General features: G+C 38.9%; 1 long non-coding RNA gene across 6 annotated transcripts in view; it reads right to left on the bottom strand.

Moving 5' to 3' along the window:
• LOC147379551 (uncharacterized) overlaps nt 1-21,382 on the bottom strand; it is a 35,630-nt gene extending 14,248 nt beyond the window's left edge. Inside the window, exons 1-3 of one of the 6 annotated variants that reach the window (XR_015161891.1) lie at nt 21,053-21,375; nt 17,014-17,173; nt 1,505-2,336 (exon numbers count right to left, since the gene is read on the bottom strand). This is a non-coding gene — a long non-coding RNA (uncharacterized LOC147379551). Of the gene's footprint in view, nt 1-1,504; nt 2,337-17,013; nt 17,174-21,041 lie in introns of those variants that run through there. The other 5 variants (XR_015161886.1, XR_015161888.1, XR_015161890.1 and 2 more) reach the window with 5 other exon arrangements.
• Between the last annotated feature and the right edge of the window lie 2,246 nt (nt 21,383-23,628).

Raw genomic sequence — 23,628 nt, 5'->3', positions numbered from 1 at the left:
TTGAAGGCAGGAGGAAAAGGGGACAACAGAGAATGAGATGGTTGGATGGCATCCCAACTCAATGGACATGAGTTTGAGTAAGCTCTGGGAGTTGGTGATGGACAGGGAAGCCTGGTGTGCTGCAGCCCATGGGGTCAGAAAGAGTTGGACACGACTGAGTGACTGAACTGACTGAATGACTAATTCTTTGTGTATCTCCTTATTCTAAATTCTGAAAATTCTAGCTACGCTGGTCTCCAGTCTGTCTCCTCAGTTCAGTGAGACTGTTGGACTCTTTTTAAGTTTGCCTTCCTTGCACCATGTTAAGTCTCACCTCATTTGATTTCCCTTCTTAGGGATCACAGCCCTCTATTACCTATTGCCCCACTATCTGAAAATAATTGTGTTCCACAATTATTTCAATTTCTAGTTATAGCAAGAGGTAATTCTAGTCCATCTTACACCATGGCTTAAGTCTCACCTAGAATTGCATATCCAGCAAAATATCTTTCAAAAATGAAAGAAAAATAATACATTTTAGATAAATGGGAGTTGAGAGAACTTGTTGCCAGCAGAATTTACCACAGTACAAGATATGCTGAAGAAATATCTTCAGATTGAAGAAATTGATACCACATGGGAATTCAGATAGATGTGAAGGAGTGGAGAATACAAGAAATATTATATGTATTGGTAATTATAAAATACTAACATTTGTTTTCTTAAAATTTTCAAGTCATACAATACATAAAAGAAAAGTAAGAACAGTATATTTTGAGATTTGTAATACACTTAGAGGTAAATGTGTGATGCAAATAGTCAGAAACAACTTAGTGATTAAACAATAACAAAAATGTGGAACAGTATCATAAAGGACTGGGCTTCCCAGGTGGTTCAGTGATAAAGAATCCACCTGCCAATGCAGGAGACACAAGAGATGTGAGTTCAATCCCTGGATCGGGAAGAAACGTCAACCCACTCCAGTATTCTTGCCTGGGAGATTCCATGGACAGAGAGCCTGGTGGGTTATAGTCCATAGGGTTGCAGAGTTTATTTGCAGACCCGACTTAGCAAATAAACAGCAGAAAGGATGCAACAGAAGGGTGCAAATAAAATTTTACAACTGTTTCTTACATAATAAGTGAAGTGACATGACATTAATTCAAGAAGACTGTGATTAATTAAGGATGCATACTATAACCCCTAGAGGAAATATGCCAAAACCAAAAAATAAACAAACAAAAAAATCCACAGAGCTGTATTAGCTAAACAGTCCATAGGAGAGATAGTGCTCAGTGCTCAGTTGCTCAGTTGTGTCTGACTCTTTTGCAACCTCATGGACTGTAGCTCGCCAGGCTCCTTTGTCCATGGGATTTTCCAGGCAAGAATACTGGAGTGGGTTGCCATTTCCTTCTCCAAGGTATTTTCCCAACCAAGGGGTGGAACCTGCGGCTCTTGTGTCTCCTGTATCGACAGGCAGATTCTTTACCACTGAGCCACCTGGGAAACCCTAGAAGAGATAGTATGAGATATTAAAAATTTTATTAACTAAAAAACAAAAATAAAAGGAAGAACAAAGAAACAGCACATATAAAGCAAATAGCTGATAGTAAATTTCATCTCAATTGTATTGGTAATTCAAGTTCAGAGTTTATAGAATACATTAAAAAAAGCAAATCCCAATTATTTGCTGCCTACAAGAGATCTGCAGTATAATAATAAAGAAAAATCATAATAACAAAGCCAGATTGAACACAAAAGGTGGTGACACACCAAATACTAAGCATATGAAAGCTGGTATGCTATAATAATGTCAGACAATATTGACTTCAAGACAAGAAGCATTGTGAGACTGAAACAGAATCATCTTATAATCACAAAAGGATAAATTCATCAAGAAGATGTCACAATCCTAAGGTGAATATACTTAGTAATAATATTTCAAAATACATAAAGCAAAAATGACCAGAATTAACAGGAGTAATAGATAAATCCCTGAAGTCAGATGAGATGAGATCAGATCAGTCACTCAGTCGTGTCCGACTCTTTGCGACCCCATGAATCACAGCACGCCAGGCCTCCCTGTCCATCACCAACTCCCGGAGTTCACTGAGACTCACGCCCATCGAGTCAGTGATGCCATCCAGCCATCTCATCCTCTGTTGACCCCTTCTCCTCCTGCCCCCAATCCCTCCCAGCATCAGAGTCTTTTCCAATGAGTCAACTCTTCACACGAGGTGGCCAAAGTACTGGAGTTTCAGCTTTAGCATCATTCCTTCCAAAGAAATCCCAGGGCTGATCTCCTTCAGAATGGACTGGTTGGATCTCCTTGCAGTCCAAGGTAGAAGATTTTAATTCTTCTCTCAGCAATTGGTATAAAAATTAGATAATATGTCAGTACAGATCATCACAGACAATTTGAATAACACTATCAATCAACATGATCTAAGTGACATTTACAAAACACTATATCCAACAACTGCAGAACATATAATTCTTTCAAGAGCACATGAAACATGCACTGAGATAAATTATATGCTGAACTGTAAAACAAATACTAACAAATTTCAGTTTTGAAATCATGTTCCCTGTCCATACCAAACTAAATTAGAAAAAAATAGCTAAACAATATGTGTAGTATGATTCTATTTACACTAAACAATGTTAACCCAGCAAGTCAATATATTGTACATCTCAAGAAATATGCATGTACATGTATAAAAAGAATGGCAAAATATAGATCAAAATTACTTCTTAATCAGAGAATGAGAATGGAAAAGGGGAATTGAAGAGGCATATTCATGTTCTATTTATATGTATTTCCTTATTGTTGGATTCTTTTTACTGATGCATCACTTGTATATTTAGAATTGATAAAGTAAGTCTTATAAAGAATAAATATGTGAGGATAGCCCATACAGAAAAATGAAGAAGGATCTGCCCTACCATTATCAAAAGATTTTAGGGGAGGAGCCAAGATGGCAGAGGAGTAGGATGGGGAGAACACTTTCTCCCCCACAAATACATCAAAAGAGCATTTAAAAGCTGAGTAAATTCCACAAAACAACTTCTGAATGCCGGCAGAGGACATCAGGCACCCAGAAAAGCAACCCAAGTCTTTGAAAGGAGATAGGAAAAAATATAAAAGACAAAAAAAGAGACAAAAGAGGGAGGGATGGAGTTCCGTCCCGGGAAGGGAGTCTTAAAAAGAGAGAAGTTTCCAAACATCAGGAAACCTTCTCACCGCCGAATCTGTGCCGAGCTTTGGAAGCACAGAGGGCAACATAATAGGGAGAAAAAAATAAATAAACAATTAAAACTCACAGATTGTGAGCCCTACAGTTAACTCCCCCAGCGGAGAAGCAGCGCAGACACCTGCACACGCCATTAGCAAGCGGGGGCTGGGCAGGGAGGCGCGGCGCGGACTGCATCGCTTAGAGTAAGGACCTGGCCTGAATACCCTGAGCGCTATCTGAGCGAAATAATCTGGGCTAGCAAACCAGACTGTGGGATATCCATCACATGAAAAGCCAGCCCTAACCTAAGACACTGCCAGGCCTGTGCACGGAACAAAGGACTGAAGAGAGATAGCCGGCTGCAGACCTTCCCCCTCTGGTGACACGGAGCCAGAGCCGGAAGGGGGCAATCTCAGCCCCAGAGAGACATTATCTATAAAACTGTAAGCAGGCTTCTTTGCTAACTAAAACTTCTTGGGGGTCTGGATGGTCAACATCTCCCTGAGAACGTGTGCCGGTTGTACACCTAGATAACCGAGCTGCGGGGAGGCGATAAGTCGCAGCAATCGCGCTCGCTAAACTCCTCATCACCTGAGCTGCTCGGACCTGGGAAGGGCACAAAACGCAGGCCCAACCGAGTCTGCGCCTCTGAGGACTACCCGAGTGCCTGAACCTGAGCGGCTTGGACCTGGGAGGTGCAGGAAGCCCAGGGCCAGCCACAGATGGTTCCCAGCGGAACAACCTAGAGCCTGAGCGTGTGGGCAGGGAGGCTACACGCGCTGTGAGCGGGGGCAGACCCAGTGTGGCTGAGGCGCTGTGAGCACATGCCAGTGTTACTTGTTTGCAGCATCCCTCCCTCCCTCCCCACAGCGCGACTGAACAAGTGAGCCTAAAAAGAAAAAAAAAAAAAAAAGTGTTCTCCACCATCCCCTTTGTGTCAGGGTGGAAACCAGACACTGAAGAGTCCAGCAAACAGAAGAAGCTGTGACACAGGGAACCGCCTTGGAAGCTACAGGCAATAGATTAAAACCCTGTGGTTACTACTGACTACATAGGAAGGGGCCTATAGATCTTGAGAAATAAAAGTTGGACCAAGGAACTAGCCAAAAATGAGCTGAACCCACAATACTCACAACAAAACCAGAGAAAGTCCTCGATATATTTTTACTATTTTTACGATCATTCTTTCTTTTTTTTTTTTTAATTTTTTAAAAAAATTTTAAGTCCTCTATTATTCCTTTAATTTTCACTTTTATAACCTATTACTTTGCAAAAAAAAAAAGACCACTATTTTTTTTCTTCAGCAAACTTCATATATATATTTTTTATAATTTTTTGACCTTGTTTTTTTTTCTTCTTCTTTTCTTTAACATTGTATTTTTGAAATTCCAAACTCTACTCTAGAGTTTTAATTTTAGCTTTTTTTGGTATTTGTTATCAATTTTGTACCTATAGTTTTTTTATAATTTCTGTGACTTTTTTTTTTTCTGTTTCTTTCTCTTCTTTTATATAACATTGTATATCTGAAATTCCAAACTCTACTCTAGATTTTTAACTTTTGCTTTTTGGTATTAGTTATCAATTTTGTACCTATATTTTCTTTATAATTTTCGTGACCTTGTTTGTTTTTGTTTGTTCCTTTTTTTCTCTCTTTCTTTTCCTTCTTCTTTTCTTTAACATCGTATTTTTAAAATTCCAAACTCTACTCTAGATTTTTAATTTTTGCTTTTATGTATTTGTTACCAATTTTGTACCTTTAAGAACCCAATCTTCAGTACCCATTTTTCACTAGGGAACGAGATTACTGGCTTAACTGCTCTCTCTCCCTTTGGACTCTCCTTTTTTCTCCACCAGGTCACCTGTGTCTTCTCCCTAACCCCTCTCTACTCTACCCAACTCTGTGAATTTCTGTGTGTTCCAGGTGGTGGAGAACACTTAGGTAACTGATTACTGGCTGGATCTGTCTCCCTCCTTTTCATTCCCCCCTTTTATCCTTCTGGCCACCTCTGTCTCCTTCCTCCGTCTTCTCTTCTCTGTATAACTCCGTGAACATCTCTGAGTGGTCCAGTTGTGGAGTGCACATAAGGAAGTGATTATTGGCTAGCCCACTCTCTCCACTATTGATTCCACCTCACCTCATTCGGGTCACCTCTAACTCCCGCCTCCCTCTTCTCTTCTCCATTCAACGCTGTGAACCTCTCTGGGTGACCCTCATGGTAGAGAAACTTTTCATCTTTAATGTAGATGTTTTATCAATGGTGCTGTATAGAAGGAGAAGTTTTGAAACTACTGTAAAAATAAGACCAATAACTGGAAGCAGGAGGCTTAAATCCAAACCCTGACTCCAGGGAACTCCTGACTCCAAGGAACATTAATTGACAGGAGCTCATCAAATGCCTCCATACCGACACTGAAACCAAGCACCACACAAGGGCCAACAAGTTCCAGGGCAAGGCATACCAAGCAAATTCTCCAGCAACAAAGGAACACAGCCCTGAGTTTCAAGATTCAGGCTGCCCAAAGTCACCCCAAAACCATAGACATCTCATAACTCATTACTGGACACTTCATTGCACTCCAGAGAGAAGAAATACAGCTCCACCCACCAGAACACCAACACAAGCTTCCCTAAACAGGAAACCTTGACAAGCCACCTGTACAAACCCACACACAGCGAGGAAATGCCACAATAAAGAGAACTCCACAAACTGCCAGAATACAGAAAGGACACCCCAAACTCAGCGATTTAAACAAGATGAAGAGACAGAGGAATACCCAGCAGATAAAGGAACAGGATAAATGCCCACCAAACCAAACAAAAGAGGAAGAGATAGGGAATCTACCTAATAAAGAATTCTGAATAATGATAGTGAAATTCATCCAAAATCTTGAAATCAAAATGGAATCACAGATAAATAGCCTGGAGACAAGGACTGAGAAGAAGCAAGAAAGGTTTAACAAGGACCTAGAAGAAATAAAAAAGAGTCAATATATAATGAATAATGCAATAAATGAAATTAAAAACACTCTGGAGGCAACAAATAGTAGAATAACAGAGGCAGAAGATAGGATTAGTGAATTAGAAAATAGAATGGTAGAAATAAATGAATCAGAGAGGATAAAAGAAAAACGAATTAAAAGAAATGAGGACAATCTCAGAGACCACCAGGACAATATTAAATGCTACAGCAATCGAATCATAGGGGTCCCAGAAGAAGAAGACAAAAAGAAAGACCATGAGAAAATACTTGAGGAGATAATAGTTGAAAACATCCCTAAAATGGGGAAGGAAATAATCACCCAAGTCCAAGAAACCCAGAGAGTCCCAAACAGGATAAACCCAAGGAGAAACACCCCAAGACACATATTAATCAAATTAACAAAGATCAAACACAAAGAACAAATATTAAAAGCAGCAAGGGAAAAACAACAAATAACACACAAGGGAATTCCCATAAGGATAACAGCTGATCTTTCAATAGAAACTCTTCAAGCCAGGAGGGAATGGCAAGACATTCTTAAAGTGATGAAAGAAAATAACCTACAGCCCAGATTATTGTACCCAGCAAGGATCTCATTCAAGTATGAAGGAGAAATCAAAAGCTTTTCAGACAAGCAAAAGCTGAGAGAATTCTGCACCACCAAACCAGCTCTCCAACAAATACTAAAGGATGTTCTCTAGACAGGAAACACAAAAACGGTGTGTAAATTCGAACCCCAAACAATAAAGTAAATGGCAACGGGATCATACTTATCAGTAATTACCTTAAACATAAATGGGTTGAATGCCCAAACCAAAAGACAAAGACTGGCTGAATGGATACAAAAACAAGACCCCTACATATGTTGTCTACAGGAGACCCACCTTAAAACAGGGGACACATACAGACTGAAAGTGAAGGGCTGGAAAGGGATTTTCCATGCAAATAGGGACCAAAAGAAAGCAGGAGTAGCAATACTCATATCAGATAAAATAGACTTTAAAACAAAGGCTGTGAAAAGAGACAAAGATGGTCACTACATAATGATCAAAGGATCAATCCAAGAAGAAGATATAACAATTATCAATATATATGCACCCAACACGGGAGCACCACAGTATGTAAGACAAATGCTAACAAGTATGAAAGGAGAAATTAACAATAACACAATAATAGTGGGAGACTTTAATACCCCACTCACACCTATGGATAGATCAACTAAACAGAAAATTAACAAGGAAACACAAACTTTAAATGATACAATAGACCAGTTAGACCTAATTGATATCTATAGGACATTTCATCCCAAAACAATGAATTTCACCTTTTTCTCAGGTGCACATGGAACCTTCTCCAGGATAGATCACATCTTGGGCCATAAATCTAGCCTTGGTAAATTCAAAAAAATAGAAATCATTCCAAGCATCTTTTCTGACCACAATGCAGTAAGATTAGATCTCAATTACAGGAGAAAAACTATTAAAAATTCCAACATATGGAGGCTGAACAACACACTGCTGAATAACCAACAAATCACAGAAGAAATCAAAAAAGAAATCAAAATTTGCATAGAAACTATTGAAAATGAAAACACAACAACCCAAAACCTGTGGGGCACTGTAAAAGCAGTCCTAAGGGGAAAGTTCATAGCAATACAGGCATGCCTCAAGAAACAAGAAAAAAGTCAAATAAATAACCTAACTCTACACCTAAAGCAACTAGAAAAGGAAGAAATGAAGAACCCCAGGGTTAGTAGAAGGAAAGAAATCTTAAAAATTAGGGCAGAAATAAATGCAAAAGAAACAAAAGAGACCATAGCAAAAATCAACAAAGCCAAAAGCTGGTTCTTTGAAAGGATAAATAAAATTGACAAACCATTAGCCAGACTCATCAAGAAACAAAGGGAGAAAAATCAAATCAATAAAATTAGAAATGAAAATGGAGAGATCACAACAGACAACACAGAAATACAAAGGATCATAAGAGACTACTATCAACAATTATATGCCAATAAAATGGACAACGTGGAAGAAATGGACACATTCTTAGAAAAGTACAACTTTCCAAAACTGGACCAGGAAGAAATAGAAAATCTTAACAGACCCATCACAAGCAATTGAAACATCACAAGGAAATTGAAACTGTAATCAAAAATCTTCCAGCAAACAAAAGCCCAGGTCCAGACGGCTTCACAACTGAATTCTACCAAAAATTTAGAGAAGAGCTAACACCTATCCTACTCAAACTCTTCCAGAAAATTGCAGAGGAAGGTAAACTTCCAAACTCATTCTATGAGGCCACCATCACCCTAATACCAAAACCTGACAAAGATCCCACAAAAAAAGAAAACTATAGGCCAATATCACTGATGAACATAGATGCAAAAATCCTTAACAAAGTTCTAGCAATCAGAATCCAACAACACATTAAAAAGATCATACACCATGACCAAGTGGGCTTTATCCCAGGGATGCAAGGATTCTTCAATATCCGCAAATCAATCAATGTAATACACCACATTAACAAATTGAAAAATAAAAACCATATGATTATCTCAATAGATGCAGAGAAAGCCTTTGACAAAATTCAACATCCATTTATGATAAAAACTCTCCAGAAAGCAGGAATAGAAGGAACATACCTCAACATAATAAAAGCTATATATGACAAACCCACAGCAAACATTATCCTCAATGGTGAAAAATTGAAAGCATTCCCTCTAAAGTCAGGAACAAGACAAGGGTGCCCACTTTCACCATTACTATTCAACATAGTTTTGGAAGTTTTGGCCACAGCAATCAGAGCAGAAAAAGAAATAAAAGGAATCCAAATTGGAAAAGAAGAAGTAAAACTCTCACTATTTGCAGATGACATGATCCTCTACATAGAAAACCCTAAAGACTCCACCAGAAAATTACTAGAACTAATCAATGATTATAGTAAAGTTGCAGGATATAAAATCAACACACAGAAATCCCTTGCATTCCTATACACTAATAATGAGAAAACAGAAAGAGAAATTAAGGAAACAATTCCATTCACCATTGCAACAGAAAGAATAAAATACTTAGGAATATATCTACCTAGAGAAACTAAAGACCTATACATAGAAAACTATAAAACACTGGTGAAAGAAATCAAAGAGGACACTAATAGATGGAGAAATATACCATGTTCATGGATTGGAAGAATCAATATAGTGAAAATGAGTATACTACCCAAAGCAATTTATAGATTCAATGCAATCCCTATCAAGCTACCAACGGTATTCTTTACAGAGCTAGAACAAATAATTTCACAATTTGTATGGAAATACAAAAAACCTCGAATAGCCAAAGCAATCTTGAGAAAGAAGAATGGAACTGGAGGAATCAATCTACCTGACTTCAGGCTCTACTACAAAGCCACAGTCATCAAGAGAGTATGGTACTGGCACAAAGACAGAAATATAGATCAATGGAACAAAATAGAAAGCCCAGAGATAAATCCACGCACATATGGACACCTTATCTTTGACAAAGGAGACAAGAATATACAATGGATTAAAGACAATCTCTTTAACAAGTGGTGCTGGGAAATCTGGTCAACCACTTGTAAAAGAATGAAACTAGAACACTTTCTAACACCATACACAAAAATAAACTCAAAATGGATTAAAGATCTAAACGTAAGACCAGAAACTATAAAACTCCTAGAGGAGAACATAGGCAAAACACTCTCTGACATACATCACAGCAGGATCCTCTATGACCCACCTCCCAGAATATCGGAAATAAAAGCAAAAATAAACAAATGGGACCTAATTAACCTTAAAAGCTTCTGCACATCAAAGGAAACTATTAGCAAGGTGAAAAGGCAGCTTTCGGAATGGGAGAAAATAATAGCAAATGAAGCAACTGACAAACAACTAATCTCAAAAATATATAAGCAACTCCTACAGCTCAGCTCCAGAAAAATAAATGACCCAATCAAAAAATGGGCCAAAGAACTAAATAGACATTTCTCCAAAGAAGACATACAGATGGCTAACAAACACATGAAAAGATGCTCAACATCACTCATTATCAGAGAAATGCAAATCAAAACCACTATGAGGTACCATTTCACACCAATCAGAATGGCTGCGATCCAAAAGTCTACAAACAATAAATGCTGGAGAGGGTGTGGAGAAAAGGGAACCCTCTTACACTGTTGGTGGGAATGCAAACTAGTACAGCCACTATGGAGAACAGTGTGGAGATTCCTTAAAAACCTGGAAATAGAACTGCCTTATGATCCAGCAATCCCACTGCTGGGCATACACACTGAGGAAACCAGAAGGGAAAGAGACACGTGTACCCCAATGTTAATCACAGCACTGTTTATAATAGCCAGGACATGGAAGCAACCTAGATGTCCATCAGCAGATGAATGGATAAGAAAGCTGTGGTACATATACACAATGGAGTATTACTCAGCCGTTAAAAAGAATACATCTGAATCAGTTCTAATGAGGTGGATGAGACTGGAGCCTATTATACAGAGTGAAGTAAGCCAGAAAGAAAAACACCAATACAGTATACTAACACATATATACGGAATTTAGAAAGATGCTAACAATAACCCTGTGTACGAGACAGCAAAAGAGACACTGATATAAAGAACAGTCTTATGGACTCTGTGGGAGAGGGAGAGGGTGGGAAGATTTGGGAGAATGGCATTGAAACATGTATAATATCATGTATGAAACGAGTTGCCAGTCCAGGTTCAATGCACGATACTGGATGCTTGGGGCTAGTGCACTGGGATGACCCAGGGGGATGGTATGGGGAGGGAGGAGGGTTCAGGATGGGGAACACATGTATACCTGTGGCGGATTCATTTTGATATTTGGCAAAACTAATACAATTTGTAAAGTTTAAAATAAAATTCAAAAAAAAAAAAAAAGATTTTATATGGCCATGATACTGGAGTACAGTGACATATAGGTAGTAGCAAAAGTTAACAGAATAGAGTCCAGTAACAGACTTATTACACATGAGATTTTAGTAGATAATAAAGGGGGGCATTAAAATTGCTGGGCAAAGTGTGTCATCTTTATTAAATGGAGGTGTTAAGGCAGCAGGTAGGGCTGTATTTCTTCACCATCTTTGAAGTTAGGTGTGGCTTTGTGACCTGCTTTGGCAATGAGATGTAAGTATAAGTAGCACATATCACTCCCAGGTAGAAATGTGTTTCTGTCCTAGGCAGTCAATGTACAATTTGCCATTTCCTTTCCTGAAGCTGCAATGATGAGTGATGAAGTGCATGTGGAGATAGCATCTCTATCAGACTGGCTCTTTGAGTGACACCATGAGCACTCCCACCTTCCTGGTTAGACAGGAAGTGCAAGGAAAAAGTAAATTTTTGTTAAGTCACTAGATATTTGGTGGGTTTGACAACACAGCCTAAACTGATTAATGTAAAAATTGATTATCTAGAATTTTGAAGATATTGTAATACCTCTCCCCTGCCCCCAATGTATTGCATCATCATAGAGGCTGAGAAGCAGGTAGAAGGAAAATTACTACTGGAAGCTGGAATATTTTTCCACACTCTGCAGTAGCAAAACTTTTCATAAAACTATTGCTCACAATGATGTGGTAACTGATTATGAACCTAGAACAAATGGAAAACAGAATGATAGCAGCAAGCTTTGACTGACATCGCCTGAGTCTGGCAAAATATTACAAGAAGGTGAGCTCAGATGGAAATTGTCACTTTGCAAGCAGAAATGAATCATAGATTCATTTATATTCATATAGATTCCATGATGAATCTATGAATTTACGAATTTGTAGGAATGGAAGAGACAAATGCTTCTCAATTTTAAATGTAAAAATGAAAACAAATATGAAAAACAAAAGCAGTTTAAAACTCAGCTTTGGTTTATTTACAATTGTAAAAAACTGGAAATAACTCAAATGCCCTTCAACTGGAGAATGGAGAATACACACAACTGGAAAACACATTTTGATGTGTCCATTCTGTAGAACACTGTTTAGAAGGAACACATGACTAATATATGTAACAAAAAGGATGAATCTCAAACCATTATACTAAATGCAAGAAGTTAGGCTCAAAAGGTTACATATTACATGATTCAATTTATGTAATATATTTGCAAAGGCAAAGCAGAAGAAACAGAAAATGAGCCAAAGATTGCCAGTATCTAGGGATGAGGAGACGGAGAAGGCAATGGTACCCCACTCCAATACTCTTGCCTGGAAAATCCCATGGACAGAGGAGCCTGGTGGACTGCAGTCCATGGGGTCGCGACTGAGCGACTTCCCTTTCACTTTTCACTTTCATGCATTGGAGAAGGAAATGGCAACCCACTCCAGTGTTCTTGCCTGGAGAATCCCGGGGATGGGGGAGCCTGGTGGGCTGCCGTCTATGGGGTCACACAGAGTCGGACATGACTGAAGTGACTTAGCAGCAGCAGCAGCAGCCTTGCTATAGAGGAAAGACACTTTCCTTGGCGATCAGAAGAACAACAACCATTTAGTGAGCATATACTATGCGTCAACTAGAGCCAATCTACTAAGCATCCTTGTATAGAGAGGAATACTTTAATCTCAAATCCTTGTGATATATTCTGGAGGAAGTGTTAGTCCCAGTTTAAGAAAACACTAAATAACTTGCATAAGTGGTGGACCTGGGCAGATCCGTCTGATGGTTAAGCCCTGATGACTTCCTCTATGTGATGCAGAACTTAGAATGAGTGATGATAGAGAGTTGCATGTGGGAAAGGAAGTTGAGAAAAGAATGGTCAGGAGACTCTACTATAAGAGCATTCTAAAATTGGGCCATCTGTTGACAGCATGGGGATTTGATGGCTGAAGTGAAACCGAAGCCTTGAAGAGGGAAAAATTGGAGGAGGTAGTAAGGATTTTGACATTGTTTGTTCTAGTCTTTGTCCTTGTACCATAGGGATGAGACAGCATGCCATTCTTAGTTACATTAAGAGAAAGAAATCCCGCTGCAAGATGCAAGAGACCCATAATACTCTTCATTCTGTGCATATTATCATAAGAATGTGCAACTTGAGAGCCTCTTATTTTTCAAAGGCAAAATCTTATCCATTCCCCAAGTCCCATTCATTTCTGTGTTCTGTTTATGAAGAATATGTCATTGAAATTATATGTATTCCTGAGGGTGGGAGAGGAACTTTGAAGTATAAAAAGAGTTGTAATTTGCAGATGATTATTGTACTGATCTCTGATGGATTGACTGACCTTGATTTTTCATAGACTTTTAGGATATCAAAAAGGGACTGGAAAACAAAGTATAAAATCATAACTGTAAATCTGGTATCGATAACATTAAAGAAACACAGTCCAGGTTCAAAGGGATCTTTTCTATGCATATCGTTTCACTAGACTGTAAAGCTCTGTCAGTCTTCTTTGGTAAAGGTAGATATCATGAAGTCTTGGATATTTTCATGGTATTGCAAGTATTAAGAAAACTTTCATAAAGCAAAACTGAATTGTTTAAAATAGTGTTAAAATAGAAGGCACCTTACAAATTATCTAGTTCCAGCTCTTCACTTTGCCTATGAGTAAACCAGTCTGGATTAAACAATTTTCTCTTGTGAGAATGTGTTAACCAATTGCAGAATACCTTGAAAAAATCTGTGTTGCATTTACATACTCCTTTTTCATCCTTTCTTACATTATGCTGATAAGGTGACAGAATGAAAGGTATGAAAATTAAAAGATGAATTCACTGTGAATAGTAAGGAATAATGGTATTTAAAAATAATATTATATGCATTATGTTTTCATTCATTTTAGAGGCAGTGTAGTACTAGCAGTCAGAAGACAAAGTTCTGCTTTGCTCACTCTTTCTGAGATTTGGCTTCCTCATTTTATGTCCCTGGTTCCCCTAGAAAATAAAAATGCTACAGTTTTTGGAAAAAAAGTTTTTAAAATGTCATTTTAGATGGAGAAATAGAAGCGCTTCTTGTAAGGTGGATGATTTTTCAAAAACTTAAAAATTGTTGGGTCTCTGTCTTGGAATATGTTTACGAAGAAAACAGCCATCAGTCTTGAATAACCTTGAGATGTTTGAAAAGAAATGTGTAAATCTGATAGCTTCCAGAGGTTTCTATCATCTCAAGATTATGTCCTCATTGTAGTATATGAAATATAGCTTAACACATGAGCTCTCATCAATGAAGAGTTTATTATCCATAGGTTCATGACATTTTACTGTACTGCTGTTTGATCACACATGTGCCATAGCATTCCAGAAGTGATACCAAGGCTGTAAATAGATGATCTCTAGAGCTTTTATAAGAAATAATTTAAGTAGACCTTCATTGAGCAGCTGAAATTGAGTATTTACTGTATTAGAGCTAGTCTATTGGTTGGAAGCAGAGTCCTAAAATCATATTTAAAAGTTTTCAAACAGAGATATCTTATGAAATAGAAAAAAAAAAAAGATCTTTAGACATAAAAACTTTCTCCTTTACACAGGAATGATAATGACACCACCACTGCTCTTTTACAGTCTCTCTGGGAGTTTTTCTCACCATGGCAGTTACAGAAGAATGAAAGCTTCATGCCTTGGGAAGTCTGCATTTTTATGTCTGGAGTGCTTCCATTAGGTCACACTGTTAAAGGCATAGCTCTCTCCTAAGGGAGACCTTTCCCCACTTCATAGCAATCCCGTTCATTCTGCCTGTAGCTGCTTGGCTCCCTTGTACACCATGCAGACAAAACTTATTAAAACAGGGTACAAATGATTTCTATGGAAGTGCATCACTGTTGGTTTAACCAGTTATAATGAATACGAAAAATATAGTTTCCATTTTGGGGAAAAAGATCAAGCATCTTAGAAGTTGTGCCTGGACATCTCCAGGAATTAAGAGACATAAAATAAAGGAAGACGGCTAACGTTGCACAGCACGCATGTTTGACTTCCTCTTTTGCAGTGCAGGGGAAAGGTACAAAGATGAAGCCATATTCTCTGGAGGACATGAAGGGAAAAACTTGATGGACAAACTTCATTCTCATTTATCTGACTTATCCTTATGCCCAACTATGTCCAGATCCTCTCACAGAAGAAAGAAGGGTTAGAGAATATAGTCGTTCTGAATTCTCTTCAATTTATGGGTTACTTTTTTTCTTTTTTTTCTCTTTCTACTGTTCAGGACCTCAAGGTATAAAACATCATTTGACTTTCTTTAGTGGAATGTCAAAGGGAGTCTCCTCTAACAGAGTGCTAGCTAACTCTTTGCCCTTACAGCTCAGTAATGTAATTTTATCTGATCTTTCTCTTTTTTTTTCTGCTTAAAATCTGAACTCTTTCTAGAAGCCAAGATCAGACTTACAGATATTAAACTTTTAAAATATGGATATATTCCTTATTACCACAAAAAAAATACTTTCTGGCTTAAAATATGTAGTACATGCTTTTGCGTGTGTGCCTGTGAAGATGGTATTTGAACATATCCCCCAAGTCCATATCAATAGCAAACTACCTCTCCTGAGAAAAGCAGATGTTGGACGGACTGACTGGGGGCCTGGAGGGTAGAAGCCAGGCCTTGGCTCTTCCAAGAGCAGATGGAAGGAAATGGAAGATCTTTTGTTCTTCTGGCCTTAGGATGCCTCTGGAGACCAGAAATGAAGAGATCAGATCAGATCAGTCGCTCAGTCATGTCTGACTCTTTGCGACCCCATGAATCTCAGCACACCAGGCCTCCCTGTCTGTCACCAACTCCCGGAGTTCACAAAGTGCTTATCAAAATGCTGTGAATTCTGGAGAGAGTTTGCCACAAATCTCAGAAGGAAAGATGAATGTTCCTGGGGAAACCAACTGGTCTCTACCATCCAGCAGAAAAGCCAAACAGGTGGTATGGGTCTCTGGAACAGCTAGGCCTGGAAAATGCTAATGTTTGCATAAAAGGAGGCTGCAGTTAGAAGTTTTTGTGATGCCTGCACACTTGGAACTGACAGACTGTTGGCTGGTACACGCTAGTCCCTTGTTATGGATATTGTGGTCTGTGACCCTAGCAGCAGTGTTATCACCTGGTTGCTTAATAGAGATGCAGAATCTCAGACTCCAACCCAGATCTCCTGGATCAGAACTAGGATTTCAACAAGATTCCCAGGTGAAAATACAGGTATATTAACATTTGAGAAGCCCATAGATGCAGAAACAGCTGCCTCTCCCTTTGCTGGTGGTATTATCACCTTTGTATTAGCAGCTGGATTCATAGCCCACTGAAAAAATTAAAAATCCCCCAATGGTGGTTCTGATTCTTAATCAAGAACTGGTAAAGGGGTCTAATGAATCTTTCAAGAGGTAAATAAGGTAATTTTTTAAATATTGAGAAATCTAGTATTTGAGCTAAAAAGTTAATAGATAAGTTTAAAGGGAAAATGGTCACTGTTAAGACTTGAATGAGTGATCATGAAGATTAAAAAGTCTCAAAATAAAAACACAAAGAAATGGAAATCAAGAAACAATAAAGTCAGGAATCCCAAAATTTAAATAATATGGATTCTAGAGAAAGAAAAAAGGAATAGCTAGAGAAAGAGAAATTAATTTCAAAACAATGGGAGAAAGTGTCTTATTTTGAAGTCAGACTGGAGTTTGCAAGATTGAAATGGTTTATCAAATTACATGCAGGATTAAGGAAGAAAGACAAATCAGACACAGCATGATAAAATCCCTGGATTCTAAAATAAAGAGAACATTTTACATACTGCAGATGGGAAGAAAAAGTTGTTTACCAAATAAAATAAATCAGATTGACATTGAATTTATCAACAGGAAGCTAGTGGAATTACCAGCATAGACACCTGAAAGTATATGATAATCCAGCCTAGACATCACCGGCTACAGGAAGGATTTCTGTAAAGGTGCAGGAATTGAGAATTCTCTCCATTTATTTTGTGTGGATGGATGAGAGAAGATACATCTCATCAGCAATGAATCTGAAGAGATCTCCTACAAAAGAAGAGGTTGAAAAGGAAACATAAGTGGATGAATAGATGGATGGGTGGATGGATGGATAGGTAAATAGAAACATAGATGGATAATTAGATTTTTCTAAATTTAGAAAATATATTTCTACAGAAAATTTCATAACAGTCTGACACCAATAGTACTAAACCATCTCAGTAAAAAGTAGGGATTGGTTGGTTAGGGAAGTGTGGTGGGAAGTAAAAGCACACTAAATTCTTATTTTAGGGGATTGGAGGAAGAAGTAGCTGGGGATTATGGCATCTATGTTGAGAGGAGTAATTGGCATCTTGTTTTTATATTTTGGAATTGATATATGTTTTGTTATGGATGTCTTAAAATATGGCAATGTTTGGTAAGGAAATATAGAAAAATGAAATAAAACTAAGTTATTAGGAGCAAGTAAAGAAAGAACAGTAACTTAAAAATCAGAAAAAAAAGTAGAAAAATAAGAAAAAAAATAGTGAAGTAAGTAGCAAACAAAGTAATATGAAAGGAGTAAAATCAATTATATCAGTTATTACCTAAACATGAATGTACTGAAATTTCTCATTTAAAGATAGAAATGACACTAAAACACAGAAATTGTCATTTAAAAAAAAAAAGGTATATGTTGTTTATGGGCTTCCCTAGTGGCTCAATGGTAAAGAATCCACCTGCCAATCCAGGAGACACAAGTTCAATATCTGACCCAGGAAGATCCCACAGGCCAAAGAACAATTAAGCCCATGTACCACAGCTGTTGAGCCTGTGCTTTAGAGCTGGGAGTCACAACTACGCCACCACACACAGCAACTTCTGAGGCCCCACAGGCCCTAGAACCTGTGCCCTGTAACGAGGAGCTGCCGCAGTGAGAAGCCCACACACCACAACTAGAGAGCAGCCCCTGCACAACTAGTGTAAAAGCCCGTGCAGCAGCAACAAAGACCCAGCACAGCCAGAAACAAATAAAAAGAAATAATGTAATACAGAAGGTGTAATGTGATGAATAAAGAGTTGTTGAAGAGGTATCAGGCAAATAAATCCTGAAAACAAGCAAGGGTACAAGATAGACATATTTAGCTGTATTAACATGCTTGCTAAGTCTCTTCAGTTGTGTCTGACTCTTTGTAACCCTCTGGTCTGTAGCTCACCAAGCTCCGCTGTCCATGGGATTCTCCAGACAAAAATACTGGAGTAAGTTGCCATGCCCTCCTCCAGGGGATTTTCCTGACCCAGGGAAAAACTACATCTCCTGCATTGACAGGCAGGGTCTTTACCGCTAGTGCCATGTGAGAAGCCCTTATATAAATATGTTAAGGTACATTGAGACATGTTGCATGGAAAAAAATACAAAGTTGATAGTCTGATTATAGATAAAAAAACACATTTAAAACAAACGTATGATAGGTAAAAACTTAATGTCTACTACACAAAGAATCCATATAAATTGACATGCTTAAATGACAATTAAACACTAAACATTGTAAACATCCCTAGTAGTAAGGAAAATGCAAATTTAAAAAAATGAGCTGTATGATTTTTACATCCATCATACACCATACATCATTACATCCATCATACATCATACATCATCATCATACATCACACATGATCAGTTCAGTTCAGTCGCTCAGTTGTGTCCGACTCTTTGCGACCCCATGAATTGCAGCATACCAGGCCTCCCTGTCCATCACCAACTCCCGGAGTTCACTCAAACTCATATCCATCGAGTCAGTGATGCCACCCAGCCATCTCATCCTCTGTCGTCCCCTTCTCCTCCTGCCCCCAATCCCTCCCAGCATCAGGGTCTTTTCCAATGAGTCAACTCTTTGCATGAGGTGGCCAAAGTACTGGAGTTTCAGCTTCAGCATCATTCCATCATATTAGTAAACTTTAAAAGCAGTAACCCCAATTGTTAGTAAGCATGTTCTCTCTGTCCAGAGACTCTTCCCTCAGGTTTACACACGGCCCACTTCTTCACCTCACTCATGTCTCAGTCCTGATCTCCCCACTAAACTAACTCAAGCAGCCCCCTTCTCTATTTTTCAACATGCCACCATGTTTTATTTTATTTATAACACTTTCACTATTTGAATTTTACCTTATTTACCTGTTATGGTCTGTCCCTTTCTGCTATTCTGTATTAGAGACATTGTTTTCTTTCCCATGTATATTTAGGCAACAAGATAATACTGTGTGGTACACAGAACTGCATAGTATCAATTTTCTTTCTATAAACTATTGAATGGTCCTATTCTTCAGTGAGTCCAACACAACCAATTCTTTTTAACTGTAGAACATCTCACTGTTTCTTGTGTTGAGCGTTAAAGAAAGTAGTTGGCTTGTTTGTCATGTTGTACAAATAGTGGCTTCCCCAGGTGGCACAGTGATAAAGAAAATGCCTGCCAGTGTAGGAGATGCAAGAGATGAGGGTTCAATCCCTGGTTCGGGAAGATCCCCTGGAGGAGGAAATGGCAACCCACTCCAGTACTCTTGTGTGGGAAATCCCATGGACAGAGGAGTCTGGGGGGCTGCTGTCCACGGGGTAGCAAAGAGTCAGACACAACTGAGCACGCACACACAAGTGCAATCTTCTTCAGTCTACAAATAGCGTGCATCTTTATTCCCTAGGTGCATATTAAAGGTGTTCAAATGTGGTGAAAGGGATTTGAAACCTACAAACAAAAAAACAGGTTTGTATCTCCTGTTTCACTTTTATTCTGTGGTTTTTTATTGTGATAACTTTAGCCTCACTCTGGTTTGTCCTCCCCATAGATAAGATTTTATAAGACACTCAATTATAGAATTATCCTTGTTTTCTGACAGCACCCAATTCACAGCAAAGCCCTTCTTCCTTGGACCCTCTCCAAAATCACTCAACCAAAATCCGAATCTTTTAATAAGTTCTTTCTGACACTCTCTTACTGAGACACCCCAGGATTCCCCATGATGTGTGTTCTCTCTTCAGGCAACTGGTAATAAACTAAACTTGTTCAATTACCTGTGATCTTGAGTCTTTGGCTGGAGGACATCGTTACACCTGACAGCTTGTTACACCTGGTGGCAAGTGGTAAAATCTCATCGATACCCAGGTAACCCCATATAACAGAAACTCAAGGACTCCTCTTGGGTTACTTGCCACAGCAGTGATATGCTATACATCTAAGCAGAGAGCTGCAGCTGCTAAGATCTGCTGATAGAAATACTGCATTTTCTTCCTCCAAAAGACCACAGCCATGTGTCTGAGGACAGCAACATGGAAACTATAATGTGCATATGAGTTGCCTGGAGATCTTGTTTTAAAAAATTGTAGGTTCGTATTCAGTAGGTCTGGAAGGGATCTGACATTCTGCATTTTAACAAGTTCCAGAGTGATACTAAACTTTGATCAGCAAGTTTTTAAAGGAGCTAGAGATTCCTATTCCTCTCCTTCTCTTAATGAGGATGCTCAGATGAGCATCAGATGGGTAAGATGTAAGTTGTGTCCTGAAATGACACACTTTTCCTGCCCTTTCTTCCTATTTTGGGCCAAGGGGTAGAAAAATATGGAAGGCTTTGTATTTAAATTATCAGAACATATATATCTGTATTCCTATTCTTTAGGCACAAACACCAAAAACAAAAAAAAAATATTTGAGATTGATGTATAACAAGGTGTGTTACCTGAATGTCTTTATTTGGATTCTCCTAGAAGCAAACACTGAGACAAAGGCTGAGAGTCAGTGGAGAGGTGGTCCCAAGAAACACCAGTAGGGAAGTAGACAGGAAAAAGAAGGAAGGCAATAGAGAGTAAGTTATCAAGCAAGTTACAACTGTGAGCTGCTCGAAGGTAATTCCATTAAGGAAATCTGGGAGTCTGTGCCTACCGTACCTTAGAATTACCTGAAGAGAAGGTTGAGTATTCTTCATTGGTTGAAGCTTGCTTCTGGAGGATTTAACTCCTATCACTTTTGCCTAGCCTTAATAGCAAGCCTATTGGGTTATCAAGCCTGGAGTGGGTGGGGGTGGGAATCAAATCTCCATTAAGAAGCAACACATTCACAGCATGCAGCCTTCAGTTTAGAGGTGAGCACTGAGAAGCTGTGGATGGGATTCGACAACCACTGCTTCCTGATCAGCTGGGGCCCTTCACTTATGCACAGGTGAGAGGTACTTAATCTAGTACTAAGAAATAGTAGATGTTTCTGATCAAGAGAAGAAACCACCTGAGGCTATCTCCTGTCACCAATAACTCTTTCCATTGAGAGTTCAAAGCAGGGCCTCCTGAGAGACCCTGAGGCATCATTTAAAATGGATGGTATGGGGAGGGAGGAGGGAGGAGGGTTCAGCATGGGGAACACATATATACCTGTGGCGGATTCATTTTGGTATTTGGCAAAACTAATACAATTATGTAAAGTTTAAAAATAAAATAAAATTAGAAAAAAAAAACACTACAGTAAAAAAAAAAAAAAAAGACACAGCTTCAAGAGCAGTTCATCCCACTCCAGGCTGCGGATCATCCAAGTCCAAATGCCACATATTTTCTCTCCAAAAGTTGTTTATGCTAACCCCTCAGATTAATTGTAAACATAATCTACCTTATAGTTTCAAAAGTTTCCAGACTATCATCCAAATGATGGAATACTTGGAATGAATTGAGAAATTATATTGCTATTCTATTGATTAAAAAAATAAGTATTTCAAATGACAAAAAAATAAATAAATAAATAAAATGGATGAGACCTTGCTATTCAGATAAAAGCTCTCTTCTTTATCCTCAGTCACCTAACTATCTGGGCTTCCCAGGTGGCACTAGTGGTAAAGAACCTGCCTACCAGTGCAGGAGACATGAAAGACATGGGTCTGATCCCTGGGTCGGGAAGATCCCCTGGAAGAGGGCATGGCAACCCACTTCAGTATTCTTGCCTGGAGAATCCCACGGACAGAGGAGCCTGGCGGGCTGCAGTCCCCGGGGTTGCAAAGAGTCAGATACGACCGAAGTGACTTTGCACGCACGCCTATCTGGTAATATCCATTCCACAAATCTGACGAGGTGAACTCTACACTTTCTTTACAAGCAGTCTATTGATCATTCTTGGTTCAACAGTTAGCAGTATGAGAATTCACAGTCTCACCATTTTTTCCAGACTCCTTTCTCACTACCATGACTGGAGAGGCATATGGGCTCTGAAGCAGTAATGATCATGTTAACCAACAGCTCTTTTAAATGATCCCTCAGGTCATTAATCTCCCACAAAGCAGTCCTCCTAGATTGTTCCCAAAATGCCCTTGAGTCATTTAACAATATGCTGTGTTGCTCCCCTTGGGCACATCCCACGATCCAGGCCTGTAGGGATTGGCTTCAATTTTCACCTCAACCTCTCCTGCTCAGATGCTGAGGATACCTCAGAGCGCAAGAAGACTCGGCTCAGGCTATGGGTGCTTCTAAGACAAGGCCAAGGAGGTGGGAACAAGGAGTTGCAAGGGTTTTGGGGAAAGAACATCTGGCCACTCATGCTTACAGAAACCTCCATGCCACAGACTTGATCCCGAGGACATAGACCTATATCTGCAGCAGTATGCACCACCAAAGCCTAGGTTAGGCCACAGCTACTAGTTTTACACTTAGTCCCATAAGCTTCTGAAGTTGTTGCATTTGCCTTCTCCTTTGGGAAAAAATTCATTATTAGTGAGAAATTCAGGAAAAAAGGTCAATTGTTCAAGTGTCTCACATACTATTAAACTTCCAAAGTTTCCAAAGCTCGTGTTAATTGGAAAACTCCTGTTTTTGCTGCTGTAAATGAGACTGATTTGCTAATTTTAACTCAGAAAACTGATTAGGACTCCACAAGGGTGGGGTTTCAGTCCCTGATTAGGGAACTAAGATCCCACAAGCTGTTCTGGGTGGCTAAAACAAACAAATCCTTAACAACTTGTGCACAGGTGTTGAACTGAAGATCTTTTTCCTCACTCATGATATTGCTATAAATTAAACTTCCAGATTCCCATCACCCTTATAATTTTCACTTACTTGATTAACCCAGAGATTTCTATAAGGTTGTCCTAGCTGCATGTAACACATCAAGTATGAAGACTGAATCTGAGAATTACCTGTACCTTCTCCCAGTAGCCCTGTGCTGTGGGAGCAAGGATGCTTCGTTCTGTCATTGATGTTGTTGTAGCTTCTCAGTACTCAGGGCTGACCTTCCAGGAGGCCACCTCCTGCACTGGGGAGCCTTTCACACCCATACTTTCCCTCTCCCCATGCAGTACTCTATGTAGAAAAGTAGGTGACCCAAAGAATTCATTTTTTGTCCACCAAATACTAGTCACTGATATTTCTATCTGCTTTCAGCCTCATGCCTCCTTCCAGTTTTCTGAACAGATTCTATATCCAGATATTTACCCTATAAATGAAAGTATTGTTATCACTATTTTCTTATATATGTAGCTGACCTTTATTTAGAGAGTATTCC

This window comes from Bos grunniens, chromosome 1 (genome assembly GCF_055505025.1).
Source record: "Bos grunniens cultivar Pamir isolate PY7600 chromosome 1, Bosgru_T2T1.0, whole genome shotgun sequence".
Classification (NCBI taxonomy): Eukaryota; Metazoa; Chordata; class Mammalia; order Artiodactyla; family Bovidae; genus Bos; species Bos grunniens.
Note: the sequence above shows the minus strand (reverse complement) of the source record. Positions and strands in the feature narration are given on the sequence as shown.